General features: G+C 31.9%; 1 long non-coding RNA gene across 1 annotated transcript; it reads right to left on the reverse strand.

Annotated features, from left to right (window-relative positions):
• Positions 1-5,883: 5,883 nt before the first annotated feature.
• LOC115886150 lies at positions 5,884-10,376 on the reverse strand. Its single transcript, XR_004050845.1, has 2 exons — positions 8,716-10,376; positions 5,884-6,685 (listed from the first exon to the last, which is right to left on the reverse strand). It is a non-coding gene; the product is annotated as an uncharacterized LOC115886150 (long non-coding RNA).
• Positions 10,377-10,761: the final 385 nt, after the last annotated feature.

Here is a 10,761-nt window from a genome sequence, read left to right on the forward strand (position 1 = left end):
TTGCTAACAAATCGTGGTTATTTTCTCACATCTCCTTTCTATATGGATGTTTTCTTCTTAGAGATAGCTCCCGCTGACTTTCTTGGTCAATATCAGGTCCGGTGAGGTCTATAATATTGCTGTCGGAGGGTCTTGAATAATTTTGGCGCAGATCCATCATGTTTATTTCTGGCGTTCTGTGTTGTCCTCTCTTGCACAACACGTCCGCACATGGCTATTTATTGCTTGCTTCCATTTCGAAGCTTCACTTTTTTAAGTGATTCTCCTATCCCAATATATACATAAAATATTTGACTTCATTTTTCTATTCTTCTATTAATAACCATACAGTCCAACGTCTACACCTTTCACAAGAGTGTCTTTGATTTGTGAAGGGTTGGACTGAATTAAAACAGTTTGTTAATAGTCAAGCTTTCGGAGTTTATTTATGGGTGAACTATGTCACAATATTTCATGGGAATAAAGTGAATACATTGTTGACCAAACCAACTCCAATGGTTACATTCTAACTATGCGAACATACAAACGCTTAAATTAAAATTTGCATTTATGTCGTTTATACGTACTCATCTTATCGAATGTTTTCAAACACCAAACACACTTTCGAACATGTGTATGTGTTCGTTGCTCTGCAAGGATAAAACATGGTAAAACCACTCACATACAAAAATTCTATTCTTCTCTTATTAACCATACAGTCCAACGTCTATTAAAATTAACCACAAAATATACAACGGATAAACGAACTTTAGACAAAACATGGAAACTAAGGGACCACAATATTTATGGGGTGGACTATGTCGCAATATTTATATCAATATTTATTGGGGCGGACTATGTCGCAATAATTATATCAATATTTATGGTGCTGACTATGTAGCAATATTTATATCAATATTTATGGATGGCGGATTATGTCGCAATAATTATATCAATATTTATGGTGCTGACTATGTCGCAATAATTATATCAATATTTATGGGGGTGCACTATGTCGCAATATTTATATCAATTTTTATGGGGGGCGCACTATGTCGCAATATTTATATCAATATTTATGGGGGTGGACTATGTCGCAATATTCAGCACCAAGTGGAGGGGAGAGTGTCCCAAATATAAAATATAACTCTACAAATAGAAATGTATTCTCTTGATTTTTTAACTCCATTATAAGTCTAATAGGAAGTGTTGATTTAGCTCATCAGTGATGGACAATTGTTGCATTTGCATCACATTGTTAATAGTATCTAGTCTTAATCCTGTGAAGCTATTTAAGAAAAATATACTATACAACTATACTGTTGATATGAAGGTTTTTGAAACACCAATTTATATTGCTATTTTTTATTAGATATTTTTCAAATAGTTATTGTCTTAACTTCAATGCCTTTAATTTTTAGGTTTTCGTCCCTTATACTTGCTATCATTATACCTCCGCCATTTTTTCCTCTGATATCTAGAAAGCGGAAGTGGATCATATTCAAATGCTGGTTCAAGTGTTTTTTTTTCCATAGCTTCAACAACTTTGTTCTGATAGCTCTCCATCCTCTTTTTGCATGCCACCATATGGTTCGAAATTCTAGTTCTTAACACCCTATGATTTGTATCATAAGAACAGATGGTATAGAATTTGTTAACAATAACTGGTCTCATTGAAACTGAACAACTATCTTCACCTATAAAAATTAAAAACATTTTTTTATGTTAGTTATATTAATGTTAAAAGTGATGCATGTCAATGTACATTCATTGCAACATTGTAAACGGTGAAGTTGTGTAGTGCCTTAAATAACAGTTTATTTATTTAATATATTTTTATACAAAACATAACATTTAAATGGACTATTTATTAGTCATACATTTCAATAATTAAAAAATTAATTATAATTGTAAATCCCCAGGGATGTTGCGTTCATGAACAGCTTGATGATCATCAATGTGTTTCTTTACTCTAATTTTCAGATTATTCTGGTATATCAGATTTCACAGTAAGTCTTCTCTACAGTATAAATCATTTTTTATAAATTGTGAATATAAGACGTCAACGAAAACATACCTGTCGATCTAGAGCTAAAACAAACATAATGTTTACATGTGTTACAATATCTTGTGTCTGCGCAATTAAGATATTGGATAGAATTCTGAAATTTACAAATAAATGTTTCAGGTTTTAGTAATAATATAACCCCATGGTTTAGTGTCAGTCTAAAGGTAATTTGCAATCCTTTTATCATCTAATGGATTTAAGCTGCTTTTTATGGATATTGTGAATCTCGTGTATATAACAATTTTGCACAATCCCCAGATTTCTTTTTAATATAACTGTAGTGGACATCATACATTATTGTTTTTGATTATGTCAGGAATGGAAAAACCTGCCCAAATTGGTTTGTTAAATGCTACATTTAATTTTGACATTTCATAGAACGTAGATCCGGTGAGGTCTATCCTAATATTGATGTTGGAGGGCCTTGGATCATTTTGGCACAGACCCACCATGTTTCTTTTTGACGTTCTGTGTTGCTATCCCTTGCACAACACCTCGTTTATACTATATGGTTGAACTATGGCTATTTTTTTGCTTGCTTCCACCTCGAAGTTTACTAGAAGCGATTCTCCTATCCCAATATATATATCTAATATTTGACTCCATTTTTCTATTCTTCTACTATTAACCATACAGTCCAACGTCTACACCTTTCACAAACACATTTATGACGTTTTACTCCTCTTACCGAACGTTTTCAAACGCCAAACACACTTTCGAATATGTGAATGTGTTCGTTGCTCTGCAAGGGTAAAAATGTGGTAACACCACTCACATACAAACATTCTATTCTTCAATTATTAACTATACTCTCCAACGTCTACATCTTTCACAATAGAGTGTCTTTGATTTTCGAGGTGAGGAACCGCCTAACCGGAACAATGGAATAAAGTCAATGTGTTGTTTTATTCCCCAACATCCAGAGTATATAAACGTTATATATTTACACTATTCAATACTAAAAGTAACTTTATTTGATTCCATTTTTCTATTCTTCTATTAATAACCAAACAGTCCAACGTCTACACCTTTTTGCTTCTTATACTTGCCATCATTATACCTCCGCCATTTTTTTCTCTCATCTCTAGAGAGCAGAGATTTGTCATATTTAAATGCTGGTTCAAGTGTTTTTTCCATAGCTTCAAAAACTTTGTTCTGATAGCTCTCTATCCTCTTTTTGCATGCCACCATATGGTTCGAAATTCTAGTTCTGTTTATGTTACAATATCTTGTGTCTCCGCAATTAAGATATTGGAAAGAATTCTGAAATTTACAAATAAATATATCAATATTTATGGTGCTGACTATGTAGCAATATTTGTATCAAATTTAGTCCCAAATATAAAATATAACTCTACAAAGAGAAATGTATACTCTTGATTTTTTAACTCCATTATAGGTCTAATAGGAAGTGTTGATCTAGCCCATCAGTGATAGACAATTGTTGCATTTGCATCACATTGTTAATAGTATCTAGTCTTAATCCTGTGAAGCTATTTAAAAAAAAATATACTATACAACTATATTGTTGATATGAAGGTTTTTGAAACACCAATTTATATTGCTATTTTTTATTAGATATTTTTCAAATAGTTATTATCTTAACTTCAATGCCTTTAATTTTAAGGTTTTCGCCCTTTATACTTGCTATCATTATACCTCCGCCATTTTTTCCTCTGATTTCTAGAAAGCGGAAGTGGATCATATTCAAATGCTGATTCAAGTGTTTTTTTTTCCATAGCTTCAACAGCTTTGTTCTGATAGCCCCCCATCCTCTTTTTGCATGCCACCATATGGTTGGAAATTCTAGTTCTGTTTATGTTACAATATCTTGTGTCTCCGCAATTAAGATATTGGAAAGAATTCTGAAATTTACAAATAAATATATCAATATTTATGGTGCTGACTATGTAGCAATATTTGTATCAAATTTAGTCCCAAATATAAAATATAACTCTACAAAGAGAAATGTATTCTCTTGATTTTTTAACTCCATTATAGGTCTAATAGGAAGTGTTGATCTAGCCCATCAGTGATAGACAATTGTTGCATTTGCATCACATTGTTAATAGTATCTAGTCTTAATCCTGCTGTGAGGCTATTTAAAAAAAATTATACTATACTACTATACTGTTGATATGAAGGTTTTTGAAACACCAATTTATATTGCTATTTTTTATTAGATATTTTTCAAATAGTTATTATCTTAACTTCAATGCCTTTAATTTTAAGGTTTTTGCCCTTTATACTTGCTATCATTATACTTCCGCCATTTTTTCCTCTGATTTCTAGAAAGCGGAAGTGGATCATATTCAAATGCTGGTTCAAGTGTTTTTTTTTCCATAGCTTCAACAACTTTGTTCTGATAGCCCCCCATCTTCTTTTTGCATGCCACCATATGGTTGGAAATTCTAGTTCTGTTTATGTTACAATATCTTGTGTCTCCGCAATTAAGATATTGGAAAGAATTCTGAAATTTACAAATAAATATATCAATATTTATGGTGCTGACTATGTAGCAATATTTGTATCAAATTTAGTCCCAAATATAAAAAAATATAACTCTACAAAGAGAAATGTATTCTCTTGATTTTTTAACTCCATTATAGGTCTAATAGAAAGTGTTGATCTAGCCCATCAGTGATAGACAATTGTTGCATTTGCATCACATTGTTAATAGTATCTAGTCTTAATCCTGCTGTGAGGCTATTTAAAAAAAATTATACTATACTACTATACTGTTGATATGAAGGTTTTTGAAACACCAATTTATATTGCTATTTTTTATTAGATATTTTTCAAATAGTTATTGTCTTAACTTCAATGCTTTAATTTTAAGGTTTTCGCCCTTTATACTTCCTATCATTATACCTCCGCCATTTTTTCCTCTGATTTCTAGAAAGCGGAAGTGGATCATATTCAAATGCTGGTTCAAGTGTTTTTTTTTCCATAGCTTCAACAGCTTTGTTCTGATAGCCCCCCATCCTCTTTTTGCATGCCACCATATGGTTCGAAATTCTAGTTCTTAACACCCTATGATTTGGAGTAGTCATGTTTTCTCTGCTAGGAGTAAAATTGAATATGCCCTAACGTATCCTGATATTTTCTTTCTTCTGTTTTGAGTGACAAAAGCTCATGGATGACTGGTTTCGTCATCGAAGTAGCTGTTCTTTTTGGTAAGAAAAATACCCCTTCTTCCACCTCCATTAATACTGTTTCGCCATAGGCATCACGCATTTTTTTAAATTGATAACCTTATATTTTTCGTTGATTTTCAACGTTTCCAGTGATATTTTTGGTTTGTATTCACATTCTGCTTTGAAGTTGTTTAACAAGAAGTGAATTAAAGAAAATAAACTTACCATTGTCCCCAATCTTCTACAATCTCCAACAAGGGAGTAGTAACTTTATATTTTTCAATGTACTTATGCCCCCGGCCTACAAGGGCTTATTGTTTAGGAAAAATTCTTACAATTGTTTCATCACATAGGGTTATACGTTTGGGGAGGTATTCACAACTACTGATACTGGGTAACTTTTCCATTTCTTTTTGGTTTTTAATTGTTTGAAAGCCAGAAAAAATTGAAGAGTAAAGACATTTCAACTGTTACTTGATGAAGCAAACCTAAATATATTTTTTCCCGGAGGAACTCTTGACAGAAACAAAAATATTGCTTACACGTATAACACAGTTGTGTACTCTCAGGCCAGGCTTCAATGATTATGAAGCAAAAGACAGTGATAAAGCTTTATTAAATAAAACAAAACTGTTAGCTGCCAGTTATTAGCTGCCGTCGCATAGGAACTCTAATAACTACCTAGTACGTACTAAGCTGCAACTGTTCCGACGAAAACTTTCTTCTTTTATAATAATAAAAAAGCCCCTTTTATAATAACAAAAAAGTGTTAAGGTCATCCTCTTTGGTAGGTATACAACCATACCACTTCTCAACTCTACCTTGGTTTGTGTTCCGTAAGGGCCCTCAATAGTGATTATATCGTTAATAGGGTATAGAACATCAACGACCATCTTAATGTAGTCAATGTAGGGTCAAACCACCGATCGTCTTCTTTCCTAAATATCTAATGTATCATCACCAAGTTTGAATAATACAAGGTTATAACTACAAAATTTATAACCTTATATTTTTCGTTGCTTTTCTACGTTTCCAGTGATATTTTTGGTTTGTATTCACATCCACTGATACTGTGTAATTTTTCCATTTTTATTTGGTTTTTAATTGTTTGAAACACAGAAAAAAATGAAGAGTAAAAATACTTCAACTCTTACTTGATGAAGCAAACCTAAATATATTTTTTCTCGGAGGAACTCTTGACAAAAATAAAAATATTGCTTACACGTATAACACAGTTGTGTACTCTCTGGCCAGGCTTCAATGATTATGAAGCAAAAGACAGTGATAGAGCTTTATTAAATAAAACAAAACTGTTAGCTGTCAGTTATTAGCTGCCTTCGCATAGGAACTCTAATAACTACCTAGTACGTACTAAGCTGCAACTGTTCCGACGAAAACTTTCTTCTTTTATAATAATAAAAAAGCCTCTTTTATAATAACAAAAAAGTGTTAAGGTCATCCTCTTTGGTAGGTATACAACCATACCACTTCTCAACTTTACCTTGGTTTGTTACCCGAAAGGGCCGTCATAGTGATCGTTAATAGGGTATAGGACATCAACGACCATCTTAATGTAGTCAATGTAGGGTCAAACCACCGATCGTCTTCTTTCCTAAATATTTAATGTATCACCCAGTTTTAATAATACAAGGTTATAAATACAAATTTTATATCCTTATATTTTTCGTTGATTTTCAACGTTTCCAGTGATATTTTTAGTTTGTATTCACATCTACTGATACTGTGTAATTTTTCCATTTTTTATTTTGGTTTTTAATTGTTTGAAACACAGAAAAAAAACGAAGAGTAAAAAATACTTCAACTCTTACTTGATGAAGCAAACCTAATATATTTTTCTCGGAGGAACTCTTGACAGAAACAAAAATATTGCTTACACGCATAACACAGTTGTGTACTTTCTGGCCAGGCTTCAATGATTATGAAGCAAAAGACAGTGATAGAGCTTTATTAAATAAAACAAAACTGTTAGCTGTCATTTATTAGCTGCCTTCGCATAGGAACTCTAATAACTACCTAGTACGTACTAAGCTGCAACTGTTCCGACGAAAACTTTCTTCTTTTATAATAATAAAAAAGCCTCTTTTATAATAACAAAAAAGTGTTAAGGTCATCCTCTTTGGTAGGTATACAACCATACCACTTCTCAACGTTACCTTGGTTTGTTTCCCGTAAGGGCCGTCAATAGTGATTATATCGTTAATATGGTATAGGACATCAACGACCATCTTAATGTAGTCAATGTAGGGTCAAACCACCGATCGTCTTCTTTCCTAAATATTTAATGTATCACCCAGTTTTAATAATACAAGGTTATAAATACAAAATTTATAACCTTATATTTTTCGTTGATTTTCAACGTTTCCAGTGATATTCTTGGTTTGTATTCACATCTACTGATACTGTGTAATTTTTCCATTTTTTATTTTGGTTTTTAATTGTTTGAAACACAGAAAAAAATGAAGAGTAAAAATACTTCAACTCTTACTTGATGAAGCAAACCTAAATATATTTTTTCTCGGAGGAACTCTTGACAGAAACAAAAATATTGCTTACACGCATAACACAGCTGTGTACTTTCTGGCCAGGCTTCAATGATTATGAAGCAAAAGACAGTGATAGAGCTATATTAAATAAAACAAAACTGTTAGCTGTCAGTTATTAGCTGCCTTCGCATAGGAACTCTAATAACTACCTAGTACGTACTAAGCTGCAACTGTTCCGACGAAAACTTTCTTCTTTTATAATAATAAAAAAGCCTCTTTTATAATAACAAAAAAGTGTTAAGGTCATCCTCTTTGGTAGGTATATAACCATACCACTTCTCAACGTTACCTTGGTTTGTTTCCCGTAAGGGCCGTCAATAGTGATTATATCGTTAATAGGGTATAGGACATCAACGACCATCTTAATGTAGTCAATGTAGGGTCAAACCACCGATCGTCTTCTTTCCTAAATATCTAATGTATCACCCAGTTTTAATAATACAAGGTTATAAATACAAATTTTATATCCTTATATTTTTCGTTGATTTTCAACGTTTCCAGTGATATTTTTACTTTGTATTCACATCTACTGGTACTGTGTAATTTTTCCAATTTTTATTTTGGTTTTTAATTGTTTGAAACACAGAAAAAAATGAAGAGTAAAAATACTTCAACTCTTACTTGATGAAGCAAACCTAATATATTTTTTCTCGGAGGAACTCTTGACAGAAACAAAAATATTGCTTACACGCATAACACAGTTGTGTACTTTCTGGCCAGGCTTCAATGATTATGAAGCAAAAGACAGTGATAGAGCTTTATTAAATAAAACAAAACTGTTAGTTGCCAGTTATTAGCTGCCGTCGCATAGGAACTCTAATAACTACCTAGTACGTACTAAGCTGCAACTGTTCCGACGAAAACTTTCTTCTTTTATAATAATAAAAAAGCCCCTTTTATAGCAACAAAAAAGTGTTAAGGTCATCCTCTTTGGTAGGTATACAACCATACCACTTCTCAACTTTACCTTGGTTTGTTTCCCGTAAGGGCCAATAATCAATAGTGATTATATCGTTAATAGGGTATAGAACATCAACGACCATCTTAATGTAGTCAATGTAGGGTCAAACCACCGATCGTCTTCTTTCCTAAATATTTAGTGTATTACCCAGTTTTAATAATACAAGGTTATAAATACAAATTTTATAACCTTATATTTTTCGTTGATTTTCAACGTTTCCAGTGATATTCTTGGTTTGTATTTACATCTACTGATACTGTGTGTAACTTTTCCATTTCTTTTTGGTTTTTAATTGTTTGAAACACAGAAAAAATATCTCTTAACAAAAAAAAAATATCTCAGAGTCATCCTCTTTCGTAGGTAGACCACTATTTAATTCAAATTTGGTATGGTCGGCCAAAGTTTCCTTCTACGTTAACAATATCCGCAATGGGATAAAAAGGACATCTATTATCATTAATATAGGATACCATCCTGTTCATTTTCAGTCATTTGACGCATTCAAATCTGAATATTTTATAATCTGAACAAAATGGACAAAACTTCAGAAACTTGGACTTATACAGCCATCCTTTCTCCATAATGATTTTGTTATTTTTTTTACAACCACTACAAATATATAATTCTGTTCTAAATACTTCTGGTTCCATTTTTTATGGTTACTATATTCCATTTTTCCATTTTTTATGGGATATCAGGGATTTACCAATCCAACAGCTCAACATAAACACCTTGCTAACAATATAAAAAATTAAAAAACATATCTTGGAAATTATGAGGGTGATTCAAATATAGTTTCACAGCATAACAAACATGTTGTGGTTTTCTCAATATAAAAATGTGCTTGGAGGGATTCTTGACAGAAACAAAAAATATTTTTTACACGTGTAGCAAAATTCTGTACTCTCCGGCCAGGCTTCAATACTTCAAAAGCAAAAGATAGTGGTAGAGTTTTATTAAATAATAGGCTTAGAAGCGAATTAAAGAAAATAAACTTACCACTCCTTCTACAATCTGCAGCAGAGGGCAAGAAACATTGTATTTTTCAATGTATTTATGCCTCCGACACACGAGGGCTTTTTGTTTAGGAAAAATACTCTCACTGGTTTCATTGCTTAAAGCCATCCGCTTGGGGAGCGCCACCAACATACCATTCTTTAGTTCAACCTGTTTGTTTCCCATATTTCCCATCAACGTTAGGAATGTTCATAGTGGGATATAATACATTTATTACCATTTGGTTAGGGTTTAACCGTTTTTCTTCGTTTAAGCCAGAACCTACTAATACACTATTTTCTTGCTGTTGGGCCATCTTGATTCGCACTGATAGGCTTTAAAACAAATGTTTATTTTAAAACTTTGCATTTTTTTTCTGAAATAAAAATTAAATGTAACTATTTTAGTTTCTCTCTAAATTATGGACTATCTAAAGAGTTTTCTTTAAAAGTATTGAGGTGTTTACCTCAATACTTTTTCTGTTTATAATCATTTATTAATAATAATTAATTGTTTGTGTAGTAAATAAACACTACCCTTGCTTCGGGATCGGCCCATATTATTAGATAGATGGGGCCGACCTTATCTCTCCAAATATCCACCACTGGTGGTGTTGGTTGTGGTGCCGACGGTGGTTCTGGTCATGCTATGTATGCGAAATATAAAAAAAAATATATATTTTATAATATATATACATAAATCTTAAACTAAAAACTATTAAAATTAAAAATTATATATAGAAAGATGTCCATCATTTGATCAATTAAAAAATGTATTCAAATCTTATCATTGTTTAAAACATTTAAATAGTTCTTTGTCTTGTGCAGTTGAAAATGCATATTTCCTATTTTATTGGTATACTTATTGTAAAAAGCAAAACTTTTAAATAAAACATAGAAAATAATAATAATGTATTTTATTTAATAAAATATAGACAGACTATAATAATATAAAGAATAGACTACTATAGTGTTAGAACTGTGTATTTTTGTCCCTCAAACTCGTCAGCATTCTCATCGTACACTTCTATTAATTGTTGTTGTTGTGATGATGATA

The sequence above is a fragment of the Sitophilus oryzae genome, unplaced genomic scaffold (assembly GCF_002938485.1).
Source record: "Sitophilus oryzae breed Bouriz unplaced genomic scaffold, Soryzae_2.0 scaffold_469_pilon_pilon, whole genome shotgun sequence".
NCBI lineage: Eukaryota > Metazoa > Arthropoda > Insecta > Coleoptera > Curculionidae > Sitophilus > Sitophilus oryzae.